This window comes from Sus scrofa, chromosome 1 (genome assembly GCF_000003025.6).
Source record: "Sus scrofa isolate TJ Tabasco breed Duroc chromosome 1, Sscrofa11.1, whole genome shotgun sequence".
Taxonomy (NCBI): domain Eukaryota; kingdom Metazoa; phylum Chordata; class Mammalia; order Artiodactyla; family Suidae; genus Sus; species Sus scrofa.
This window is the reverse complement of record NC_010443.5, coordinates 14,559,733-14,587,476: the sequence shown is the minus strand read 5'-3', so window position 1 is coordinate 14,587,476 and position 27,744 is coordinate 14,559,733. Positions and strand designations below refer to the sequence as shown.

Below are 27,744 nucleotides of genomic sequence, written 5' to 3'. Positions count from 1 at the left end.
TCTTTTGCCAGGTTGTATGGTGCTAATAAGAAGCAAAATGTATGTATGTATGTTTTAAAATTTTTTATTGAAGTATAGTTGATTTACCATGTTGTGTTAATTTTGGGTATACAGTGAAATGATTATATATCATTTGCCATATAGATATTCTTTTTCAGATTCTTTTCCCTTATAGGTTATTACAAAATATTGAGTATATTTCCCTCTGCTATACAGTAGGTCCTTGTTGGTTAACTGTCTTATATATGGTAGTATATGTATGTTAATCCCAAAGTCCTAATATATCTCCCCTTTTCCTGTTTGGTAACCATAAGTTTGTTTTCTATGTCTGTGGTCTCATGTGTGTGTTCAGTTTAACCCTATAGGAGAACATCTTCAGAATATAGATGTGGTATATTCAGTCACCCACTTAAAAACAGGGACATGATTCTTACATTCTTAATCACTGAGAAGCATTTCTACTGAATTGAATTATTTGAAGTGGCAAGTGGCAGTTTCAGGAGAAAAAAAAAGTCTATTAGGTGGACAAATAGCCATTTCACTTGTACTTATGATCCTCAAGTAATCACACTGTTTTTTTATTTAAAATATAAAAGAGAAAATAACTGACTTTCAAGTCCATTTCTCATTTTCTCATAGAACATTTCTAAACTGGTTAGCAACCCTCTTGAAAAGCCATGCATACATTACAATGAAAGTACAAATTGTCACCATTGCCTAGAAGCCAATTTGAGAGGCTATTTATTTAGCCATTTGTGAATCCCGTACCAGGAATGAGATATAAAAGATTAAAAGCCCCTCTGGTTTGGAAATACCATGCTTGCCTTCAAAATATTCAAAAGCACAGGAAGTCTGAGCCAACTGAGTAGTACTGGAAGGTTCATTTTTATGTAACCTACCCAGATTACAAGGGAGGGCTGGGGTGCGGAACCCAGCTCTGCCTGCCAATCAGCTAGAAGTGCCAGTGGATTAAACCTGATTTCTCTAAGGATCAAAATGGAATATATTGCTTAGTGTGGTAACTTCCCCATCATAGAACTGGTTTGATTTAGTGGAGGAAAAATTTCCATTGGACCTTGTCTACCCTGCTGTATAGGAAATGAAGTTTTCTAGAGGAAGGCTTTACTTAGTGACTAACCAAAGTGTTAAAATGTCACGATTCCTGGCTTGCCCACTGTCCTCAAAAGTGCAGTGGGACTGGTCGGGCCAGTCTTCCCAGGGTGGAGGTGCATCATTGTTCCTGGACCCAGGGCACCTGCAGGGGCATGGCTGGCTACCGGCTGTTTAGAAGCCCTGCGAAACCTCCTCTGGCTTAGGAATTTTAAACAGCTATCATTTTAACTCTTGTATTAAGAGTCTGAGCAGCTGGGAAGGAACTCTCATATGAATCATAGAACCAAGAACAGGGTAAACTGCGGGGCTTCTTACTTCCAAGGAGACAGTGCCTGTAGCTATTTGCCAGTGTGGTGCAGACAGCTAGTTTGGAGGACAGAGAGATAGACAGTGAGGAAAGAGGAAGAAAGGAAAAGGTTTTTTAACCAAAAAACGAGTTCTTTACCCAGCTGGTGCTGAAGAATGTAGAGCCACCGCAAACCACTGGGAGTTTGGGTCCCACGCCATGTCAGCATGCTACTCCTTTCCTCAATTTTTGTGTTTTGTTTTTTTCACCTGTCGGTCTCCGAGTGCTCTTAAATTTCTCTTCCCACTTTGAGGTCCTGGATCAGAAGCTTACTATCTTGCAAAGGCCTGAGGTTGTGCCATTGCTGGTACTTTGCAAGAGGGTCTGGACCCAACCACTGGGATTCCAGATGCCATTGAACCTGGGGCTTGTTGTGCATTTATCTTGTGTCACTGGGGCAATAACATCAAAATCATCTCCTTCCCATGTTTACTGCCTTTCCATTTGTAAGCAGCACAGAACAGTCGTGTTTTTCCCACCCGAAAGGTATTTGGCTCTACGAGTAGTAATTGTTTGTCTTAGGTAGAAAAACTCTAAGGACTAAAGAATCAAATACATAAAATATTGGTAGATTAGTGTTGTGTTCACATGGTTGGGTTTTTCCACCACGATTGTTTCTTTCCTCTTTTTTTAAAGATCCAACTCTCCAGTTTAAATAATCCATTCTTTAAAGTCTTGTTTCTTTTATGATTTACTTTGCTTATCCCTGGAATCAGTCAGTCAAGTGCTTAATATAATGACATGAATACTACTTCCCCATGTATTGATTACATTTTCTGCCAGCCATGGTGCTTCGCACTGTACAGAAAATAACTTACTTTGTCATTACAACATCTCCTGGAGTGGGTTTCATTATAACCACTTTCTAGGGAGATAAACCAACGCTTCGAGAAATCAAATAATTGGCTGAGTATCATCCAGCTGGTAAATGGTATAATAAGATTTGAACATAGAACAATAACTCAAGATCTTGGCCACCATAAATATGAGTTTTCATGTTATGTTTGCAGGCAAAAGGCTTAGACACTGAAGGAAATAAGGAAGCAGTATTTTTTTTTTTTTTAAGTCTCTTCCCAGCAGGGAAGGATGGATTGGGAATTTGGGATTGGCATATGTCCTCTGCTGTGTATAGGATGGATGATCATTAGGGATCTGCTGTTTAGCACAAGGAACTCTACTTAATTTTCTGTGATAACCTACATGGGAAAAGAATCTGCAAAAAGAATGGATATGGTGTATATGTATAACTGAATCACTTTGTTGCGTAACAGAAATGATCGCAACATTGTAAATCACCTATACTTTAATAAAACTTTTAAAAATGAAAAAAAGTCTCTTCCGTTGAGGAGCTTATAATCTACTGAAAGGAGGAGATCAAATTTCTGCCATGAAATATTTATATCTCCATTGCCTGGAACAAACCCTTATGATTTCCTTTTTACTATTTAGTTCTCAAGTTAAGAACTCTGAGTGTGAGCCTTTGGAGGCTTTGGGCAATGACTTTTCTTTCTTTCTTTCTTTTTTTTTTTTTTGATTTCTTGGGCCGCTTCGGCAGCATGTGGATGTTCCCAGGCTAGGGGTCGAATTGGAGCTGTTGCCACTGGCCTACACCAGAGCCACAGCAACGCGGGATCCGAGCCGCGTCTGCAACCTACACCACAGCTCACGGCAACGCCGGATCGTTAACCCACTGAGCAAGGGCAGGGACCGAACCCGCAATCTCATGTTTCCTAGTCGGATTCGTTAACCACTGCGCCACGACGGAAACTCTGGGCAATGACTTTTCTATTTCTCATCATCCTATGAGTAGATCTTCCTGCCTATAAATGACACTTAATGGAGTTGACTGATTATATCTGGATCAATTAATTACTTAGCAAAAAGACAACAGGCAAGGATTGGGTTAGTTGACTAGCAGCCTCATTTGCCAAATTCAGTTCACATGCTGACTTCTCGCCCTGCTAGTGAAAGAAAATGTGTGATCAGATTTGATCTCTAGAGAGGTGAAGGGGCCTTTGACCAGTAAGCCATAGCCACCACATCAGGTCTGCTTCGCTAATTGAGTTTGAAATAGATTAATGGTAAACCTTATTTTGGGGTCTGCTGGGCATATGTAAACTAAAGATGGTAAGAGATGACTCAGATGTACGAAGACTAGCAGAGGGAAGGATAATCCACAGAACTGGTAAATCACTCATGAATAATCAAGAACTGAATACAATATAACAATATGTGTTCATTTCCACTAATAAGTAAGCTGCCATTATCTTCTCTTCACTCCTCAGTTGGGTCAAATTACTTTTTTGATGTATTTCCATTCTTACTGGTGCCTATTTACTGTGATTTCTCCTAGCTTTGACTCTATTTTTTTGGCTTTAATCTTGTCTCTAAGTAAATTGCAAACCAGTAAATATACTCTAGTATTGTTTATTATAATTCCTGCCTTTATGCCAGGTGCCAAGAGAAGGGACTTCTTTTATTAACTTACCTGTCGGGATATGTGCTAACAGGAGCCCTAATGCACACTTTGATTATGGTTGGTTGAGTCTAAAAGATTCAGATTGGTTCATTCAATTTATTTTGGCCTGTCTATATAACAATGCTGCCCAGCTAATTATAGTCGTTTTCTGCCCATGTTGTTGACCTGACACATAGTAGCAAATAAGATGTATCTGAATTTTCTCTCCAGTCTGAAGCAGTATGCATACAGCAACAATATATTCTTTTAACAAGTGAAAATCTTAGTCATTGGGAAGTGTGGGTTCCCTGATGCTGAAGAAGACCAGACACCAGGAGTTAGGATCAGCTGGGGACATGAACACCATTATTGTGGCCATTGTTCGGGTACTTATTTGAATAATAATGTTATTGCCCATCAACGTGTAAATATCAGAATAGTTCTGTGAATTTTACTCAGCACAAGCACGTATAAGGTGTTTCTTCCAATTGCTTTGGCCACAGCAGAGATCGGCTAGTGTGTTTTAAAGAAATCCACCCATATTAGATCTTTCTTCATTCCCACTGGGTCATGGGAATCCTTGTGTCATCCAGGAAGCAAAAGTCCTTTCAATGGATGGGTGAGAAGGAAGGTGGGAAGGGAGAAGCACGTTTTAGAGGGCTGATGTTTTTCTTGTTGGCCAGTTGAATCCTCTCAGGGAAGATTATTTTGGGATAAAAACAAAGCTTATTGGTTGTCTTTCCTATGCCATGAGACCTCACCAGCTCCTTTCCTTGCAGGCTTGTTTGTCTTCTTAACACCAGTGCCTCTGCCTTGCATTTCAGCTGAAATCCTTTCTCCCCAGGAGGAAAACCAACAGAGAAAATGGAGGAGGTTGTTTCCAATTTTGAGAGCTCAGATCAAACTAGAGATATCTGCTCTAACGGGGAGTCTGAAGACATAAATGACGAATGTTGTTCAGAGAAGTGATATAAAAAACAGCTTTGCTGATTTTCAGGATTTCTGGGTAGCCTGAGACCTGGCCACTGAACAATCCATCCTCAAAATTTAAGAATTTGTAGTATCCCGGGCTCGGATGATACTGGAGGGGCAGGATGTTAATCTAGGGGACTCTGGGCTTTGACTTCTGTCCATGTGATGTAGACACAGGTTTAGGTTGCTGAGCCAATGCTTTCCAATGTTGGGGAGCATCGAAGGAAGGTTATGTTTTTGAACATGGAATTGTCTAGAAGTGCCATTTTTCATTTTAAAATCAATTCATCACTTTTCGTATGCTTCCATTTAAAAATAGTTCTTGTGTTTTGCATATTGTAGCATGAATGTTAATTTTAACATGAAAAGAGAAAAGAGTTAAAATGTAAATAATGAAAATCACCGTAGATAATCACTAACAATATTTTAGTGTATTTTCTTGCAGCCTTTTGCTGAGTATTTGTATATGTATATATATTTATATGCAGCTATTTGTATGTTAAATAAAAATTTGAAAATTCCCACAGTATAATATTAACAAAGCCAAAATACCACAAACTTTCAATTTTCAAAATACATAATATATATTTACACAAAGTATATATGTTACAAATTGAAATTAGGTTGTATCCTGGGTTTTCATTAACATTATATTATATAGTATTTATGTATAACATTTATATATAATATATACATCTATGTATACACAAAAAGGTGTGCATTTGAAATTATATTGCATCTTATAGAATTTATTTAATTATCTAGGTGTTTTAACAAGAATTTTTGTCCATATTTCTGTTTATTTCCTTAAAAATAATTCCTAAAAGTGGACTACAGGGTCAAAAGACAAAGGTACTTTTAAGGTTCTTGAGGGGGTATAGCCATATTTCTTTTATTTCCTTTTGAAACATTATTATATTGCAGAAAGTCTCTTAAAAGATTCCAAGCAAAAACTGTCTTAATCCCAAGTAGAAATCAAATTATTTGTTTATTTGGCCATGTTGCCTCTGGTCCTTGTCCTTGAATTTATTCTTTTTTGATTATTCATATGAAGATAATGGATAGAGCTCTATTTCCTACATTTTCTTTTTTCTTTTCTTTTTTTTCTTGTCTTTTGTCTTTTTAGGGCCATACCCATGGCATATGGAGGTTCCCAGGCTAGGGGTCAAATCGGAGCTACAGCTTCCAGCCTACACCACAGCCAGGGCAACTGGATCCGAGCTGCACCTGCAACCTACACCACAGCTCATGGCAACAATGGATCCTCAACCCACTGAGCAAGGCCAGGGATCAAACCTGCATCCTAATGGATGCTAGTTGGGTTCCTTAACCACTGAGCCACAACAGGAACTCCCTCTTTCCTACATTTTCTTTTGTTGCTGAATCATGTGTAGTTTTTATTATGCTAATATTTTTCATCTTTCTTCTTCGTTTCTTCCTTTCTTTTTGCTTTTCCTGTACCCCTCAGAGAAACCAATGAATACAGCTTGATGTGTTCTCTATTCCTTTCTGTGTGGTCCTTTCACCCTGCGATATACCCCAATGTACAGGAAAGTATTTTCTTGTTATCTTAACATGTGGTCTCAGGCTATTTACACGGTATATGTATGAGTGTGTGTGTGTGTGCGTGTGTGTGTGCGTGTTACTCTCTGTCTTCATTTTTTCACTTTGAAATAGGTCTTGGAGATTCTGAGAAAGATATCTGATTCTTTTCAATAGTTATCTGAGGTATGAATTTGCTAAAATTTATTCACATATTCTGCTATCAATAGACATTCTGTTGTGAATAGTTTTCCACACATAAAAAAATGCTGTCGCTACGAATATTCATAGGCTCATGTACATAGCTATTGGTGGTTTTATTTTTATGGTCTAATTCTCAGAAGTAAAATTACTAGTTCAAAGGATATGTGTATTTTTAAATTTTAATGGGTTTTCCCATATTATTTTCTTTTTTTTTGTTCCCATATTATTTTCTAAAAATATTACAATAAATCACATTCCCACTAACAATGTTTGAGAATATCATTTCCCTCACATTTCCACCAGCACTTCTATTTCTCCACTTTCTAATTTTTGCATGTCTAATGAGAAAGTTATTAATTTAATTTCAATTTTCTTGACTTCTAATGAGGTTGAACATCTGTTCATATTATTATGGTTCCTTTGGATTTCTTTATCTGTAATTACCTATGTGTCCTTGGCCCCTATATAGAATTGCTTTTTTTTCTTATTAATTTTTAAAACTCTTTGAATATGATAGATTTCTGGGGTCTATTAGTTTCTATGTCTTTCCTCATCATCAATTTGATCTTTGATTTTACTTTGTAATTTCCTTCCACAAAATTAAAAGCATCTTATGATATCACATCTATTTCTCTTTCTTTACAGAATCTGGATTGCTTGTCTGACTTTAAACGGTCTTCCCATCTATTTGCTTAGGTTCTTCTGATTTAAATTCTAGTTTCCATTTTTCCTTTTTTTTTGGTCTTTTTGGGCTGCTCCTGCGGCATATGGGAGGTTCCCAGGCTAGGGGTCTAATTGGAGCTGTAGCTGCCAGCCTACGCCAGGGCCACAGCAACTTGGGATCCGAGCCACGTCTGCGACCTACACCACAGCTCACAGCAACGCCGGATCATTAACCCACTGAACAAGGGCAGGGATCTAACCTGCAACCTCGTGGTTCCTAGTCGGATTCGTTAACCACTGCGCCATGATGGGAACTCCCTTTCCTATTTTTTTAATGTTTTACTATCTGAAATTTATTTTTATATAAAACTAGCAGGTCCAACTCCATTTTCTTTTAGATGGATAGCCAATTGTTTAAGCATCACATAGTCATGAAACTGTCTTTTCCCTAATAAATTAAATTTCCAATAAACTAGTATTTGTTTTTTGATTTTTTCCCTCTAGTCCACATATCTGTTTGTCTGTTGCCATATTGCTTCATATATAATAGCTGTGTAATTTATTTTAATATCTGGCAAGTTGACACCCCTCCCCCACATGGTTATTATGAATTTTGGTATAGTTTTCAACACTTAGAGTTCCATGCGAATTGTTAAAAATAAGCAAACGAGAGCAAATCATATTGAGTTTATGGTTGTAATTAAATGTATACTCTAATTTTTTTTTTACTGTAATTTTTAAAGGTTTGATAGTTATATGGTCTTTGCATTTGTTTAGACCTTGTGTTAGTTTCTTTCCTAGGATTAATTTTCTTTAGCCAGTATTGGTCTTATGTCTTTTTTGTTATATTTCCTTTTAGAGTAAAAGTAATCCAGTAAGGGGAATGAAACTGGAAGGAAATGTATCAAACCATTGATGTCAGTTGAACCTGGTGGTAGGATGATGAATGAATTATTTTAGCCTCTACACTTTTCTACATTGATCATGTATTATTTTAGAATGGAAAGAAGTTAATGCAATTCATGTTTTAAATGGAATGGGGATAATCGTGTCTTGGGAAATCCTACAGTTGTTTCCCATGGAATTCCAATCTCCCTACATCAGTGATTCACAAGGAGGAAAGGTGATGAGCAAGAAGAGCTCTTTGTTTGTGTTGTGTCCGCATCTCGAGAAAAGAGTTTCCTTATTTTTCACCATTTTAACCGTTGCACCTAGCTGATGTCCAGAAGCACTCTTCCTTCCTCCTTCTGTCCCTTTCATCAAACTCTGAATATTAGGCGAATGAGAGAATGTTATAGGATGTGCCATTTTGCATTTGGAAAACAAAAATATGTTGTTTTCATAGTATGACATGAGAAAATGAAATTCAGTAAAAATATCTTGTTGGCTGGTGAGAATATGCAAAAGATACATCTTCTCTTCTATGAATCAGTAATAAGAAGTTGTACCAAGGAAGCCAGTTCTCTCCAGAGGGTTCTATCTGGAGAGGGAGCATGATATTTATCTTTTTAGGCAAAGGATGAGAAATACTGCATTGAATTACAGTTAAGAGTCACATCTTATTATCTTTGTGTTTCAGCACCTAGCATGGAGACTAGCACTTAATACGTGCTCAAGGAGTATTGGCAGACTAATTAAAAAATATTGGATTATTTTTGGTGACCAAAGGACTGAGCATTATTAGGCTTCTCATTTTAAAGACATGCATGAGATTCCTGCCTTTCTATCTATTACTAATATATTATACTAGTGAGATATATTATGCAAGGGCTGGGAGAAAAATATTCGCATCTGTCCTTGCCAGTGGGCTGAATGTAGAGGTGATAGAGTGGTTTTACTATCTAAATGACTGAAAAATAGGTTATGGTGCCCCAAGGAAGCTCTGGTTGCTTGCTGACAATTAGTAGTGTCTGTTTAAATCATGCAATTTTATTGGGCCTTAAAAATATCTTTCAGTTAGTTTCAATTTCAGCAGGAGAAAAGACAAGCTGAAGAGTGGAATACTGCTCGCTGTTTTGTTGGAAGGTTTAAACCTCACTCCACCCCTTCCCGATGAGTGCCCCCTGCAGCTCTATTCTTTTCTCATCCTGCCATTTTACTCCTCTCTTCTTTCTTATCTTCATCCTTCTTTGCTTCCGCCTCACTTTTGGAGATTTGGAGAAGCATCCTGAATCACAAGAAAAGTACTCCAGGAGTTCCTGTCATGGCTCAGTGGAAATGAATCTGACTAGCATCCATGAGGGTGCAGGTTTGATCCCTGGCCTTGCTCAGTGGGTTAAGGATCCGGCGTTGCTGTGAGCTGTGGTGTAGGTTGCAGACATAGGATCTGGCGTGGCTGTGGTTGTGGCATAGGCCAGCGGCTACAGCTCCGATTCGACCCCTAGCCTGGGAACGCAGTGTCGTGGTTGCAGCCCTAAAAAAGAAAAAAAGAAAAGAAAAGAATGAAAAGAACTCCAGCCTTGCTAGTCCTTCATTCCTCCTTCTGTCCATTTCATCAAACTCTGCCTTCATCTGATCCAAAATACAATCCAATTTATAGCATTCATGCATTCATGAAGTACTGAGCTCCCATCATGTCAGGGTGGTATCCTGGACACACAACTCAAGCAGTGAACAACAATGACAAAGGTTCTTGCTCTTATGGAGCTTACACTGAAGACAGAGGGAAGTAGATGATAAGCAATGAGCTTGACCAGTAGGTACAGATGTCAGAAGGTATGAATGCTCTGGCCAAGAACGAAAGTAGAGCACGGGAAGGTGGAAGGGGCTCCTGGGTGTGGAGGGAGGTTGCAGCAGGTTGGTTAAGGTCAGCCTCCTTGAGAAGGGGGCCTTCGAGCCAAAGCAAAGACATGGACAAGATGGGAAAGTGGGACAGTGGGTATCGGGGAAAGAAATTTCCAGGCAGAGGGAAGAGCCAGTGCTCCTCTCCGAGGCAGAGGTCTTCTGCACGGGGGGCCAGTGGGCTTCCAGCCCAGGAAGGGTGAGGAGGTCAGAGGAGGTCAGCAGGGGCCAGGGAAAGTAAACTGCTTTTCACTTGGGGAGTTTAAAGGGTAATGCTTTGGATAAATGTAAACAAAAGCTTTCTCAAATTTGTTTTCATACTATCTAAAAAACACACTTTCATATGAAAACTTGATTAGCAAGCAGGCTGCTATATGGTTAACCTTCCCTCGGAGCTCTGGGGTAAATTCTGTTTTGTAAACTTCTCTTCGTTTTTTATTCCCCAGTACAGAGAAGAATTATAAGGGAGGCATGAAAAATGAAAGCAGAGTTTTCCCATAGCCACAGAGATGGAAATACAGTCGAGTTACCACTGAGTGTATTATGAATTTCTCTTCAACGTTTGAGGGGGCAGAAGTGCTTGACTTAGGACTTGTGATTGCTTAGGAATGGGATTCACCAATTTCACGACTCAACTAGTAGTTTTCAAAGAGAATGTAGTGGTTGATAAAGACAAAGCAGAGGATGAAGATGCATATATGTTTATCAGGAGAAGCAGGGTAACAGGCTGGAGGGGAGTGTTCAAGGAAGAGGCAACAGAACCATGTTGGTACAACAAATTTGATTTGGCATGGTTTGGAGGTTGCAAGTGGTTCATCAAGGCTGGAGTGCAGGTTCTATGGAGGGACTAGAAGTAAGCAGATCACTCAGAAGCTTGTGGTGACCCAGCAGGCTCCCCAAACTCACGTGACAAAAATCAGTTACGAGTCTAGAAAGAGCATTGTGGCTAGAGTATGAGCATGATAGGGTAGATAATTGATGGAGTGAAATTCTTGAGGAGACTGGAGGGGTTTGAGCCATTTAAGTTCTGCTGATGTTGAAAAACACTAAAAGAAATTTTAGGTAGCAAAGCCAGGTCAGGCCTACCAACCTTTGGCAATGATAGGACTAGAAAGTTTGGAAAGGAGAAAGTCAAATTATTCATTCATTTAACATCTGTGCATCGAGCGTGTCTGCTTGGCCCTGGGTGACCGCCCACTGCTCCAAGAACAAGTCTGTGTGGGAGGTGCTGGTAGGAGAAGGATCCAGTCCCTCCTTCACAGAAGCCCAATTCAGCAGACTCAGGGGTTTAGAGCTGCAAGAATGGGCTTTCAGTATATCCACGATAACAGGAATTCACTCTTGTGAAAAGATACTCATTCGTCCGGCTAGCATTTGTTAAACGAATGTACCTGGCACTGGGGTAGGTTCTCAGGAAGCTAGCTATGGATGCTGAGGATGTTTCCTTCTATTTGAAGTGAGTCACAACCATGTAAACTAGTCAAGACTCTTCCAGACAGAGTCTGAGCTGCTTTCCAAAAGATGCATTAATTACCTAAGAGATTGACCTGCCCTGGAGGCATTGGGAGAATCCTGTTTGGGAGGTAGCTTATGGTCAGGACCTTGGAAAATGCGTGGGAATAATTGAAGCAGATAGACCTGAGAGGAGGGTAACAGCTCTTGAGCAAGAGATCTGTAGTTCTGTGGGGAGCAGATTGCGTTCAGGGGTCTTGGAGGGTCGGGAAGAGTGAGAACTTATGCTGGAGCAGGTACACATGCTCTGACGGTGGACACTTGGACAGACCTGCCTGCTACGATGCATTGGCTTCCTCTGCAGGTGACAGACAGCCATTAAGCTCTTCAAACAGAAGAGTGACATGTTGAGAGCCAGCATTCCCAGGAGAAATCTTTAGGTGGGGGGTGGGGGTGGGTTAGATTAGGAAGAGCCTGTGGCCTAACGAGGAGGCAGGGACAATGGATAGAAAAATGGCTAAACATAGAAGAGGGAGAGGAAAAACCGACTCGACACTCTGTCTATGCCTGGAAAAACCTTTGGTGGAAAAGAGAGTAAAACATTTGAACCAGCGCGGCTGAGAGTGAAGTGCGTTCAGATGAAGCACTCTGGATGCTCCAACCGTCATATAATAATTTTGGCACTAACATGTCCAAGGGTCTATAAATCCCAGTATGTTTCTGGGCTTGAGCAACGTCATAGTCTTGTTATACTGAAATGAAAAACTTAGACTTCTTTAAACACATCGTCTTTCCATAAAACAGTAATGGTTGCTCAGAGGTATTGGGCATCTTTGAATAAAGCCACTGAGGCAAAATCCTGTTAAAAACAAATTCATTATCTGTGCACACTGTCCCTTTATAGTGTGATGTAAAGAAAGTTTGGGAGGCAGAGCGTCAGGATATTTTAGCAAAGTATATTGCATATGTTGATTATAAACCATTCTCTACCCCTGCTTCATGCAAATGTGGCAGTAACGTACATAGGCTGTTGATCACACTTATATAGAAACAATGTCCACAAAATGTTAAAGGTTAGATAGTTTCAGGCTCTCACGTGATAAAGAACTGAAGTTTTTTGAAAAGTTCATTTTTGCATTTTGCTAATGCCATACATTTTTGATCTATAGATTAAGAAGGGGGCAGGGGAGAGGCAGGCATATGGCATATGGGGTTGTTTAGACAGAGAGAAGCCCCTTTGATTACATATAAAGTAGAACCATGGCTCAATTGAGGAGATCCACTTTTTTTGGCACCATTGCTAAAATGACAACTAAGGCGTGAAAAAAGGCATAAATCCATAAGAACAAAGATGATAGGGGAGAAGATAGTAAAAAACTGGAGTGTTACCAGAAGTTCTAGAACGTGAAGGTGAGTGGCTGATCTACCAAGCCAGCCAGTTTGGGTGAAACCCAAGCCTGCAAGATGGGGCAGCCGTTAAAAACAAGTCCATCAAACTGTGGAACCTCCGAATGGCATGGGATGTGGAGGCAGCAGGTGCCTCTGAAGGGAAGGGGCTGCAAACAGGACTGGTTGAAAACCTCTAAGAAGAGAAAACGGAGCCATATTTGCTCTTCTCATTTCTGAATCTTCTAGTTTAGTGGAATGGGGTAAATGTCTTCCTGAAAATGGAGCGCGTGAAGGCTGCCATGCTGAATAGGAAACCTGTTGCCCTCTTGCATCTCAATACCATCAAGGCTGGTACCATCCAGGCAGCAGTTTGGAGGGTCGTCTCTGAGGGAACAGTAACCCTCTGAAACTGATATTTAACTCTCTCTCAATAAAATAAGGTGGTCACACTTGATGACTCTGGAGATGTGCATGTAGAAATATGGGCAATCAAGGATCACTGGTAACATGAAAGATGCACAGGGAGTTCCTGTTGTGGCACAGGGGAAGTGAATCTGACAAGGAACCATGAGGTTGCAGGTTCGATCCCTGGCCCCTCTCAGTGGGTTAATGATCTGGCGTTGCTGTGAGCTATGATATAGGTCTCAGATGCTGCTTGGATCTAGCATTGCTGTGGCTGTGGGGTAGGCTGGTGGCTACAGCTCCAATTCGACCCCTAGCCTGGGAACCTCCATATGCCACAGGTGTGGCCCTAAAAAGCAAAAAAAAAAAAAAAAAAAAAAAAAAAAAAAAGGCAAAAAAAGCAAAGAAAGATAGACAACCAAATGAACAAATACACACTCAGCCACACACACGCACACCCCCCACTCCAGTTCTGTTGGAGGAACTATATAGGATGAATAACATCTTGTATCTTTCTTGAGCAACTCTTTGCCCAAAAGAATGATTGCATGTGTTTGTGGCTGAGCTTACTCTACTTGAAGACAGATCTTTGTGAGGCAGAGAAAATCCTGGTTGGTCTCAACAGCATCATTGCTTGGACTGGGTTCATCTTGATCTCCGGGGCTGCTCTTTCTCATCTTCAGATTTCAATCCAGAGTTATTATGGATGGTAACACCTGGAACAAATTTCTGGATGTTTTCATAACCCATTTTCTAGAAATCCCAGGAGACCTAGGAGAAGACTTTTATTTGGTTACATTAAGAGCTACATTTTTAGATTTTAAGTATTTTACTCTGTTGTAGCAAATGAAATGACAGTACACAGTTGCTGTCATTCTATGCATTTTGCCTCCTGTTTGTTCATTGTTATTCTGTGCATTTTGCCTTGTGCATCATTCTCAGAATGACAGACTTAGAAGGGTGAGCTTTCATTGTGTGTGTGTGTGTGTGTGTGTGTGTGTGTGTGTGTGTGTGTGATCCCATGGAGGGCTTTCTGCCATAAATTTATTACAATTATCCCACCTCTGGCCTCTGATTAAGGAACTGCAGACTCTTCTCCATGACAACCCTTTACTGAACAACACTGCTGCACCACCATTCGTGTGTTTTGAGGTCATGTGGGGGTGGTATGTTTAATTGGGTCCCTCTAGTATTGTAAAACTCCAAGAACACAGAATTTATTTAAAAGTCTTGAGTCTTTTTGTTTGTTTTTCCAGGAACCCTTATGGACATGTCCTTTGATTTGGGACTGTAGAGTTTCTGGGTAAAGTCTCCAATTCTTAGTTTTCAGGGTAAATTCTTGGGAATTGGTAAGGTGCCCAAGACTACTCTATGTCATACTGTTCTAATTAATGGGAAAAAAGCTGTATAAATTTTAGATTTCTAAGATCTTGGGTTATTGCATCTGCTTGTCTATTTCTTATCCATTAATGGTGGCAACATATTGTATATAAAACTTATCACTTTTGTACATGTGCAGGGAGCATTTCCTATATGGAAGGCATTATGCAAGAGTGAAGCAAGAAATAGGAGTTATGAATATTTATCCTCTTGGAGTGAGTGTTCTAGCTGGGGAGATGAGTTGTGAAAAGTAAAATAACAAACATTGACATAGTAGGTGCTCGTAAGGGTTTGCAGACATTATTAGACTGATTATATGTCAAAAATTGTTATAGACTTCGAGGCAAGAGAAATGAACTTAAAACAGCATAAGGACAAACGTATAAAAGGGTGGATTTGTGTTGGACAAGTGGATTTGGGCAGAAGTAGAAGAAAGAAAAGAGTGAAAAAAAAGAGGTGGAAGACCACAGGTTGTATTTGATGAACAGAGCAAGGAAACCAGGTATATGGGGGAGGGGCACCCTTAATCTAAAACTTCAGAACCAGTCAGGGTAATTGGGTATTAAGAAGCTGAAATCAAATCTGGCTCACTTCAACAGAAAAGGAATTTACAATATTGGGTCTTCAATCCATGGATATATTTATCCACTTATTTAGGCCTCATTTAATTTCCCTTTATTTCTTTTTTTTTGAATTACAGCACAGCTGATTTACAGTGTTATGTCAATTTGTGCCATATGGCATAGTGACCCAGTCATCCATATATACATTTTTTTTCTCATACTATCTCCTATCATGGCCTAACCTCCCCAAATTGGATATAGTTCCCTGTGCTATACATAGGACTTCATTGCTTATTCATTCTAAATGTAATGGTTTGCATCTACCAACCCCAATCTCCCAGTCCATCCCACTCCCTCCTACCTCGCCCTTGGCAACCACAAGTCTCTTCTCTATGTCTGTGAGTCTGTTTCTGTTTTGTGGATGGGTTCATTTGTGCCACATTTCAGATTCCACATATAAGTGATATCATGTATATTTATCTTTCTTTTTTTTGACTTTCTTCACTTAGTATGATAATGTATAATTGCACCCATGTTGCTGCAAATGGCATTATTTTGTTCTTTTTTATGGCTGAGTAGTATTCCATTGTTTATATGTATCACATCTTCTTAATTCATTCATCTGTTGATGGAGATTTCGTTGTTTCCATGTCTTGGCTGTTGTGAATATGCTGCTATGAACGTAGAGGTGCACATATCTTTTCAAACTATAGTTTTGCCTGGATACATGCCTAGGAGTGGGAGTGCCAGATCATATGGTAGTTCTATATTTAGTTTTCTGAGGACCCTCCATGGTGTTTTCCATAGTTGTTGTACCAATTTACATTCCCACCAAAAGTGTAGGAGGGTTCTCTTTTTTCTACACCCTCTCCAGCATTTGCTATTTGTGGAATTATTAACTGTGGCCATTCTGACTTGTGTGAGGTGGTACCTCACTGTAGTTTTGATTTGTATTTCTCTAAAAATTAGTGATATTGAGCATCTTTTCAGGTTTCTGCTAGCCATCCGTATGTCTTCTTTGGAGAAATGCCTATTTAGGTCTTCTGCTCATTTTTTGATTGGGTTGATTGTTTTTTGTTGTTGAGATATATGAGTTATTTGTATATTTTGGAGATTAAGCCCCTTGTCAGTTGCATCATTTGCAACTATTTTCTCCCATCCCATAGGTTGTCTTTTCATTTTTTTAATGGCAAAACCTTGAATATTTTTTACAACTCATGTGTGATATCTGAAATGTTCAACAACGTTCAACTTTAAATTTTTTGACAGCTTTATTGAGATGTTATGGACACAATAAACTGCATATTTAGTGTACAATATGATCATTTTTGACATGGTATATATCCATGAAACCATTATCATAATTAAGATAAGGGACATATCCACCCCCATCCCTCCCCTACCCACTGGCCACCAAAAATGGCTGCTGGTGCTCCGGGGCAGTCTAAACCCACTTCCAAAACCTCATAGAGAAAGCCTGTGGAAGCGCTTCCCAGCTCTGGAGCTCTGCTGGATTTTAATGAACATACATGTTGTTTGAGCCACAAAAACCCAGCACTAAAATACAGGGTTTGTTTCAGAAAAAGTGATGCTCAAAATGCATGTAAATGAAAACATTTGTTTATTTGATTTCCAGCAACCAAGATGAGATCTTATCAGGTCTATCATGACAGACAACACTTTCATATCCCACAACCACAACCACTGTCCCGTCTTTTTGTTGTGCACTCATTGTCAGTCAGTTCCCCATGGAGCATATGGGGTCCATGTGTTCCCAACATTACATGGCAGGGATTGGGCAAGATACAAAGGAGAATGAATAAGGCTAGACTTATCTTTAAGAAACTTAGCATTTAGCAGGAATAAAGAAAAAGGAGCAGTAGCATAAGGAAAGTAAATAAAGTTTGCTGAGCCTACCATGTGCTAGACACCATGCTGAAGTGGTTTGTACAACATTCTTATTTATCTCTCAGCAAGCCTATGAGCTAGGTCCTATTAGCTTTTTTACAGATGGGATTCTGTACTGATTACAGTGTTATCAGTGGCAGGGCTGAAAGTGGTCAGCAGGAAATTGAAAGAATTTGAGATCATTCCTTCTGACCCAGCATTGCCTTAGTTTTGTTTCTACCATGACTTAGAATTGTACCCTAGGCCTCTTAATGAATTCCTTCTTGGTCCTCTGACTCTCCCTGGTCCGGTTTTTATGCCCTGAGTCTGTGAATTTTTGAGGACCTCTGCCTTGCCCATGCTCTTTTCCCTAGGGCCAGGCCTAGGCATCCTGGTTCCCATCTCTGTCACAGGAGCATCTCTTCCTGCTGCCTTTGACCCCTGATGCTGATTGACCCCTTTTGTACTTCCTTCCTCATTTCCCATCTCCAACTCTGCCTGCCCATCATTCTTGGCAGAAACTCCCTGCCTTGTCTTGTTGGCTTGTTCTGACCTGTTCCCAGGTCTTGCTCTCTCTGACCATCTTCTTCTGGTCTGGTCCAGCCTTCCCTTTTCCAAAGCTGATCTGTCCTCAAGGTCTGCTCCTTTTCAAAGGGGCTCAAGTCCTGTAGCTGGCACCTGTCTCATATGCGTCATTTGACTTTGTCACTACCTCCTTTTTGGGATTTCTCTCTTTTTATGATCTAGATTGGGACGTACTCATGTATCACTAACAAATAAATATGTGTCTCCATAATTAATGCTTCCAAGCTGGAGTTCACTAGTGTAGATTACAAGGAAGTAACATCTCATATTGAATGACTTGTCCTCCCCAAGAACCCAGGTCCCTGCGTTTCAAGGCCAACTGATGATATGATGGTTACAAGCATAAAATCTGACACCGAAGACATTCCTGCTAGACATTCCCAGTGAAATGTTCATCCTAATTTTTCCCTTTTATCTCCGAGGCCACTTTTGCACAATTTTAATAGGTCATTAAATTAAATAGATTCAATTTTTGCTGTCTAGCCATACAGAAGATAGAAGGATCTTTGTATAAAACTAATAATGAGACATTTTACTTGCCTCTTTTCTGCATGAAGGGTGCCTGTGTGTCACCTGTGAGTGAGGGGAACACTTGTTCTTTGTCTCTTCTTTCTCTGTTCCAGGGAAATTGATTAGCAGACAGGAGCATGGGTGAAGATGTAGTTTAAAAAATTTAAAAAAAAAATGTAAATCCTTGGAAGGATTGGGCTTGGCTGGCACCTGGAGCAGTGTGGAAATGGCTTAGATGCTTGCAGTGTCCATGTGGAGGCCTGGCACAGTGGTTTGAGATGTCAGCCGGTCTCTGCATCTTTAAGTCAGTGCTACTGTCCATCTAAGTCTTCTCTAAACTCGAGAGTTTACACCAATCCGGTGCCTCAGCTGTGGTTTACCCATGATGGACTACTGATTATATTTTAGCCTAACTTCATAGAATACTAGCAATTGATCACAGTGAGATGGAGTTGTAGGGTCTTTGATTTTTTTATAATGATTTTTATTTTTTCCACATAGCTGGTTTATAGTGGTCTGTCAATTTTCTACTGTACAGCAAGGTAACCCAGTCGCACATACATGTATATATTCTTTTTTTCTCACATTATCATGCTCCATCATAAGTGATTAGATGTAGTTCCCAGTTCTATACAGCAGGATCTCATTGCTTATCCATTCCAAAGGCAGTAGTTTGCATCTATTAACCCCAAATTCCCAATCCATCCCACTCCCGCCCCCTCCCCCTTGGCAACCATAAGTCTGTTCTCCATGTCCATGATTTTCTTTTCTGTGGCAAAGTTCATTTCTGCCATATGTTAGATTCCAGATATAAGTGAAATCATTTGGTGTTTGTCTTTCTCTTTCTGACTTACTTCACTCAGTATGAGAGTCTCTAGTTCCATCCATGTTGCTGCAAATGGCATTATTTTGTTCTTTTTTATGGCTGAGTAGTATTCCATTGTGTATATACACCACATCTTCTTAATCCAATCATCTGTCGATGGACATTTGGGTTGTTTCCATGTCTTGGCTGTTGTGAATAGTGCTGCAATGAACATGCGAGTGTACATGTGTCTTTTTCAAGGAAAGTTTTATCCTGATATATGCCCAAGAGTGGGATTGCTGGGTCATATGGTTGTTCTGTGTGTAGTTTTGTAAGGTACTTCCATCCTGTTTTCCATAGTGCTTGTAACCAATTTACATTCCCACCAACAGTGAAAGAGGGTTCCCTTTTCTCCACACCCTCTCCAGCATTTATTTGTGGACTTATTGACGATGGCCATTCTGACTGGTGTGAGGTGGTACCTCACAGGGGTCTTTGATTTTTAATTGCCTTTACAATCTGCTCTCTTCCTTCATTAGGGAGACAGCAGAAGGTGTCTATAGCTTTCATCATGTAGCTAAAAGAACAGGAGAGAGATTAAATCTATAGTTATGCTTTAATGGACTGTGGCAGGCATCTACATCACTAGAAAATGCTCTTTCCCCCATCAACAAAAAAATTAATTGCCAGTCCTAAGGAAAGGGGCCTGCTATGAACTAGAAGACAAGAATTAGACTGGATACTTAGAGTTTTGAGCAATGGGCGGGAACTGCCCTCGCTACCCCATACATTACATCACTCTTAGTAACTGGGCTGCTGTTTACTCTGAAAGTCTTTTCACATTTTTTTTTTTAAGAAAGATGAAATCTAAAAATGCAAGTTTCTTCCAGTTATATATGGTAACTTTTTAGAGTAGAGTTTTTGAAAGCTATGCTTCTTTTCTTTTTCTAGGATAACATTTTTATTTCAATTATAAAATTGCTACTATAAATAGCTAGGCAAGTTCATAGGGTATTAGTTGCATCAGGCTGTTAATTTATGTTGTAAAAAAGTGTATGAATCATTAAATTAAATTTTGAAGGTAACTGATATCTTATTGTTACATACTCTAGGTGATGCCATTTGTCATAAAAGTAGAAAGTAGTTTCATAACCTTGCCAGCATAATTCCAAAGAATTAATAACTTACTTGTATTTGCTAATTGAAGTTATTCCAGTTATGAGCAAGAAACCATGGATATTTCTCTGATGAAAATAAAAGGATTTTTCACTTGTAGGATTTTCTTCTGGGTAAATAGGGTTCCTTTGATTTTTCTAGTGTATTTATAATTCTATGGGATGTATATAACTCATGCTTCTATACTACTGGGTGTTAATTAAATTTGATTATCTTTTTAATCTGTCTATTGCATTTTAAGAGACTTTTCTGTATATGGTGCCTTAACCCAGATAATTAATTCTGATGATGAAAAAGACTTTGGGTTTTCATAGAGGCTTGTAGGGGACATATTTTTGGGGAAAGGGTCTTTTTATAAGACATCAGGTCCAATTTTGCAGACCATGGCTACTCTAACCATGACCCATGATGGAGCCATGATATTGAGATTGAAAGGGATGGTTGTCTTTGGACAAGCGAAGAGCTGAAGGTTGGTTTTTGACCTTGGGAGTCTAACCTCTCCAGGCCCATCTCTCAGGGCTGCCTGGCTACATACCCTGTGCTCCAGTCCGTCTCCTCCCTCCCATGTCCACCACTCTTTCTTTCTCTTGCTCCTTCATCTTGCAGCTTTCATCTCCTTCTGTACCTGTGCAAAGCCCAGGTAATAGTAACAGATAACATTCACTTATGTACTTTACACATACTGATTATTTTTATCTTCACAACCCAGGGATAGAGGTTCTATTCATACCCCCGTTTTACAGTTGAGGTAATGAGGTACTAAGGGGCTAAACAATTTATCCAAGACCACGTGGTTAGCAAGTAGTGGAGCCAGGATTTAGACCCAGGAGTCCAATGTAAGAACCCATCTTATTGGTCACCACACCATCCTGTACCTTGAACCCAGATCAAGTATATGGGACCCCCACAGTATACCTAATCAGCGGCATGTTCATCTCTTCTGCTTAGTTGTAAGCTACTTGTGATGAGGAACACGTGCCATTTCCAGAACCTGTGGGCCCACATGGCAGGTGCCCTAAAATTGTTGTTTAATGTCATCATTCTCCTCCTCCTCATCTACCTCTGTTAGTCACATTTATGTGTCAAGCATCCTTAACATAAATTAGATTTAATGCTCAGAATGATCTTAATGAGGTTCGTGTTAGCCCTATTTTACAATTGAAAAGACCTTGCATTTAGGAAGTGGCAGAATGGGAATTTGAGACCCCTCCAGTGGGTTCCAGAATCCTTTCCCTTTACCACTGTACATTATATGCTCAATTAATTAAGAAGAAAGGAACTGAGTAGGTGAGAAAAAACCAATGACCTGATGAGTTTTGCTTCCCCACATTTTAGGATTTCCTCCTTCCTTGTATTAGATTCTGAAACACCCGGATCATGTGTAGCTGTCTCCCCAAAGGGCTGGGCCAGGTTGTTCACCCTCGTTTTCTTGGACTCGTGATACTTCTGTCCTCCACTGGGTGCCTCTACCTTACACAACCATTTTCTTCCAAATATTCTGTTAATTACATATTCATTTGGGATAATTGGGTTATCCACCCCCATCCATTAGTTTACAACCTAATATGAAGCTCTTGAATTAGATCGTTTTGTTTGTAACACCTCAACTCATACCAGTGAAGACATGTAATTGGTTGTAGGATTGAGAAATTACTTTGGAGCATTGGGGTATTTTAAGAAAGGCAAACTGGTATTTAAATAATAACACATTTTCCCGGACTCCCTTGGACAGCCAGTTAGCCATCTGAGACCTGACCACGTGTGAAGGGAAGAGAGGTGTGATCATGTACAAAAGGGATGCAGAAAAAGAAATAGGCACAAACCAATGTCAAGTGCCATATTCTTTGTGAATTGCCAAGTCCAGAGTGGCAGCTATGACTCCAAGGGTCACTGAAAGGCATTTTCCCCTCGGCTGTCTTTGGAGGCTGTGCCTGTAGCTTCAAATGCCAAGTTGTGACCATCTCAGCTGCTACAACAAAGTTAGTTTCTGAGATCTCGAAAGGACCTTCCCTGCTTCTAGTTAACAAAGTCTCACCTGCAGCCTGATGCTCCCTGGCATCTGTTCATCACTTCTGCCCTGCCTGGGGAGGGGGCCTCACAACCTTGGCAAGAAAGTTCAGGGCTTCTTGCTGCACTTTTTGGCAGCTTGCTGCTGTCTATTTAGGGACAAAGCCAAGTTGCAAAAGACAAAAAAAAAAAAAAGTGTACACTGAAATGAAGTCTAGGTCCTAATGGACCTTTGGATGATATAACAAAAATTGACTGAAATAAAAACGTTTATAAAGCAGACTGTGAGCAGCCAAATTATAGCCTTTGGCCATTCTTTCATTAGATGGGAATCCTGTCTTCTGCGATTGTGTTATTTTCAGGATAGATGATAGATAATAGGACCACTCTAACATCTACAGGTTTTCTCCCCCATAGTTCTGGACTAGGTTTCTTAGCATAATGCGTTGTTATGATGCTCATGGTCTGTAATTCTTTTTGCCAAGCCTACTTCATCCGTCCCCTGGTGTCCTGCAGATTTTTGAGGCATTGGAAGCCTAGCAACAGATTTTTCGTTTACGTAGGATCGTCCTGATCCCCAGCCTCCCACAGGTTGGTAAAAGTTTTGTTCTGCTTCTTAGCACTCACAGAGCATCCCTAGAGCATTTTGTTGTTGAACCTGCACTTCCACCAATTTAGTAGAAAAATGTAACTTGCTCATGAATCTCCAATCAGGTGTCCAAATGAGACAGCTTTCTCCTAGGAGATGGCATCAGCGCAATGGCGATTTTTTTATTATTTGTTTGTGAATTTAATTTTTACATAAGGATATGAATAATAGAAAGGCTCTTTAACTTTTTTCGTTTGGACAACCAATTAATAGTAGTCTATTCCACTACAAGAATTTTCTGATTATTTTTTTCATTCATTTGTCCCCCCAATCATATATATATAATCACATATATAATATTCTTAGCAACATGTAATAAAGAGAAATAAGTTGAAATGCATAATAGGTCATAAGTTTGAGGGGGTTTCCTCAATCTTTGGCAAGTTATTTATTGAAAAAAATTTTTATTATAGTTGAGTTAAAATGTTATGTCAATTTCTGCTGTATAGAAAAGTGACCCAGTCATACACATATATGCACTTTTTCTCACATTGCCTTCCATCATGTTCCATCACAAGTGACTAGATATGGTTTTCTGTGCTATATATACATCAGGATCTCACAGCTTCTCCTTTGGAAAGATTGCTCCCCTAGTTCTAAAAGTGGAAACAACAATGTTAAATACTTACTATGTTTCAGGTGCTGCTCTAAGCAGTACATTTCTGTTAGCTCCCTGAACTCACAGTAACCTTTTGTTGAGGTAACTATTCTTATTCCCATTGTACCACCCAGTAACTGAGGCACAGAGACGTTATGTAACTCGCACAAAATCTCACTGCAAGTAGCAGCACAGGCATCTGGATCCTGGGAAGTCTGGCTTCAGAGCCCCTTCGGCTAACAATCGGGCTGTATTTAATGTAGAGAACTTTGAAAACATGGGGAAAAAAGCCTGCCCTTTCCCCCAACATGTAAAGATATTTGGTAAATGGAAACAATTAAAACTTAGCTACATATCCAAGTATGAAATCATCATGCTGCACACAGTGAACTTAAACAATGTGATATGTCAATTATATTTAAATAAAGCTGGAAAACACTGAACCACATGTACTTTCTGAATGTTTTATGTGCATAGAACTTTAAACAACATAGTTTATTTGCACACACTGTTTGGTACCCTGTCCCTACTTTTGCCCTTTTCCATGTCAAAAACCATTCTTTTTCACCATGATTTTTTTGCTGTATTTTTTGCTCCATTGTATGAAAGTGTATAACTTATGTAATAAAATTTCTTGTTAAAAGACATTTACGTTATGTCTTCAGTGACCCACTGGTCATTTAAAAATCATGTTGTTTAGCTTCCACGTGTTTGTGTTTTTTGCATTTTTTCTTATGGTTGATGTCTAGTCACATATCTTTGTAGTTGGAAAAGATGCTTGATATGATTTCAATCTTCTTAAATTTATTCATTTTGTGGTATAGCATGTTACCTATCCTGGAGAATATCCATGTGCCCTTGAAAAAAGTGTGTATTCTGCTACTTTTGGATAGAATACTGTCTCTCTCTATATATATATATACTTCTATTAAGTCCATCTGGTCTAATATGTCATTTCAGGCTGGTGTTTCCTTATTGACTCTGTCGAGATGATCTATCAGTTGATGTAAGTGGGGTGTTACTATGGGTTACTGTCAATTTTTCCCTTTATGCTTGTTCATATTTGTTTTATGTATTTAGGTGATCTATTTGGCTGCATATGTATTTATAATAGTTGTATCTTCCTGTTGGATTGATCCCTCTATCATTATGTAATGTATGTCTTTGTCTCTTGTTATAATTTTTGTTTAAAATTGCCTTGGGCGATATCCACTACTCTGTGTTTTAATTTGATGATCTGTTCCTCTGAATTATCTAATCCACAATTGATTCCTTCTTGTGTATTTTTTATTTCAGCGATTGTATTCTTTAAATCTGTTTGGTTCTTCTCAGTATTTTTTAACTCTTTGATAAACTTCTCACTGTGTTCATCCATTTTTCTCCTGAGTTTGTTGAGCATCTGTATGACTATTAGCTTGAATGATTCTTTATTGGGTAGATAGCCTGTCTCCACTTTGCTTAATTCTCTGGGGTTTTGTCTCATTCCTTTGGGATAGATTCCTCTGTTTCCTCTTTTCCCTAATTGTCTGTGTTTATTTCTATGTAGTATGTAATTCAGTTACATTTCTTGATCTCAGAGAAAAGGCCTTATGTAGGAGATGTCCTTTGTGGCCCAGCAGCCCATATGCTTCTGGTTACCAGAGCTACATGCTCTAGGGGTGTCTCTTATGGGTGCTGCAGGGGTCCTTTTGTTGTGGTTGAGCTGACTACTGTAGGTAAACTGCTTGACTGCCAGGATCTGCCTCATGTGGTGGCTTCTGGACTGCTGGTGTGTGAAGTCGAGTCCCAGCATGGCTGGTTGCACGGCCTGGGGGACCCTGGGACTGTTACTGGCCTGGTGATGGGTGATGTTGAGTCCAGGCATGATTAGTTGTGGGGTTTGGGAGCCCAAGGCTGGTGTTGACTTGCCGGTGGGTGGGTAAGCCCCCAGTACTCATGGGCTAGAGGAAAAACTCCAGTATGGTGTTTGTCAACACGAGTGTCCTTGTGGTAAAATGAGCTCCCCGAAATGTCTGCTGCCAGCTTCTGTGTCCCCAGGGAGAGACCCAGTTGCCTCTTGCCTCTGGTTGTTCTCTGAGATCAGCAGGTGGATATGACTCGGGTTTCTTTCAAGTTCCTACCTCTGCACTGGGACACAGTATTTGTGAGATTTTCTGTGTACCCTTCCAGAACAGAGCCTCTGTTTCCTAAAGCCTTCCAGCTCTTTCACATGCAAGCCCTGCTGGCTTCAAAGTCAGTCATTCTGGGAGCTCATCTTCCCAGTATAGAACCTATGGGCTGGGGAGTCCAGTGTGTGGCTCCTTGGGGCAAATCTCTGCGATTGTAATCATCCTTCCTTTTGTATATTTCCTCCTGGGGGGTGTGGGTCCTGACTATACTGTGTCTCTGCCTCTCCTACCATGTCATTGTGGTTCCTTCTTAAAACTTTAGTTGTAGAAAACCTCCTCTGCTAGTGTTCAGCTCATTCTCACAGATAGTTGCTCTATAAGGAGTTTTAATTTGAATGTGCTTGTGGGAGGAGGTGGACTCAGGGTCTTCCTACTTTGCCGTCTTGGCCAAATCTCAGAATTTCCTTGATTCATATTGTCAATTATCCTCTAGAAAGATCACCTCGAGTTACACGATGCTAGCCATCAGCAAGAGGGCTTATTTGCCTGGACATTGGATGCCTCCAGGCTATTATTCTCCCTACTCTTTTTACTTAATAGACAAAAGAAAAAATTTCTCATTTTGGTGTGTATTTTTTTGGTTTGCAAGAAGTGCAAAAATTAACAAATGTTTTATTTATCTCTTGAATAATGTTAGAGAAATAAACATGACTCAAATAGTAGAGAAACAAAATATTACCCAAGAGGTGTACCTCCAACACCTGCTTCCTAGATATCCATTGGTAACTTTCTCAGGAGACAACCACTTCAGCATTTTCTTGAGTAGCCTCCCCAAAATATTTATGCATATGTAAAGGCACAGGGAAGTAAACACGTGTGTGTGCGCTTACTTTTTCCCCAAATAGAAACATGCTATACATATTGTTTTGCCCCTTGTTCGTTTCACTTAACAAAATATCTTGCAGATTATTCCATACTAGTAAACAAAGAACTATCTTACTATTTTTAATATCTACATCCTATTGCATTATAAGGAGAAAGCTGTAATTACTAACATTTGTTTATTGGCTGTGGGCATTTCTTCTTTTGCAATTGCCTGTCAATAGTTTTTGACAGTATGGTTTTCTCTACTGCCTCTCCAGTACTTGATTTTTTTGTTTTGCCTTTTTTTTTTTTTTTTTTTGGATAGTAGCCACCATAGTGGATGTGAGAACCAACTCTTTTGAATACGACACATCTGTCAGAATTTTTTTTTAAAGTAATATCCCAGTGGCATTCTCCAATTTCACATATTCCATAAAACCTATGTCATAAATTATAATGCATCCATGGATACTTATAGTTGGAGGACTTTTGTCTCTTATGGGTTAGTACTATTTTATACATGCCTCATTTATAAAATAATGTCTCATGGGCATAAGCTGATATTCAGTGTCTGTGGTCAGAGTGGGCTTAATTTGAACTGGATTTGATTAAGATGAAATGACTTATTAGCTTCATATTGACTTGGGAGTTAGTGGTACCGGGACATTACGTTAAAGAAGGTATTGGACAATGTTGAAACTTTGTTTACCTCTGTTCCTACCCCTGTTAGCTTGGAATCATACTACTACTCTCAGTACTCAGTACACATCTCATAGTGTCTTAAAGGCAGCCCAACACTTCCCACCATTTTCAAATCACGGAATATAGGCTTTTGGTAGAAATTTCTCTATCCTGAATCCCTCCTAGTATTTCACGTTTTATCTTATTCATAACACTATTCTTATTCACTGAGTATTCTTATTCATTTATTCTTATTCACTGAGTAGGACTGTCGAGGCTTGACTACCAAGTGATTCTGGATTGAGATTCTCAATCTTGGTAATTGTTAAATTTTTAACTTTTAAAATAGAGATAGTAAGACCCACGCCTGCTTCTTAGAATTGTCTTGAGGGCTAAATGAGATAAGGTATGAAAAGCATTTAGCAAAGTCCTTGGCATGTATGTGTTACATAAACATAGTGGCTGTTGATGTTGTTTTATCTCGTAATCCAATTGTTGAGACCAATCCGCTTTTATTCTCAAGATAAAGGTATAAAGCCATGGTGTGGCTCTTTTTTTTTCCTAGGGTAATTTTACTAGTTTGGATATCTTCTGCTTATCTTCTGTGTA

General features: G+C 39.5%; 1 protein-coding gene across 4 annotated transcripts in view; it reads left to right on the top strand.

Annotated features, from left to right (window-relative positions):
• ESR1 (estrogen receptor 1) overlaps nucleotides 1-27,744 on the top strand; it is a 387,875-nt gene that overhangs the window by 17,430 nt on the left and 342,701 nt on the right. Inside the window, exons 1-2 of one of the 4 annotated variants that reach the window (XM_021083026.1) lie at nucleotides 19,335-22,826; nucleotides 24,443-24,488. The exons of the other annotated variants lie outside the window; for them this stretch is intronic. The gene's annotated coding sequence lies outside the window, so the exon portion shown is untranslated. Of the gene's footprint in view, nucleotides 1-19,334; nucleotides 22,827-24,442; nucleotides 24,489-27,744 lie in introns of those variants that run through there. 4 annotated transcript variants of the gene reach the window in all.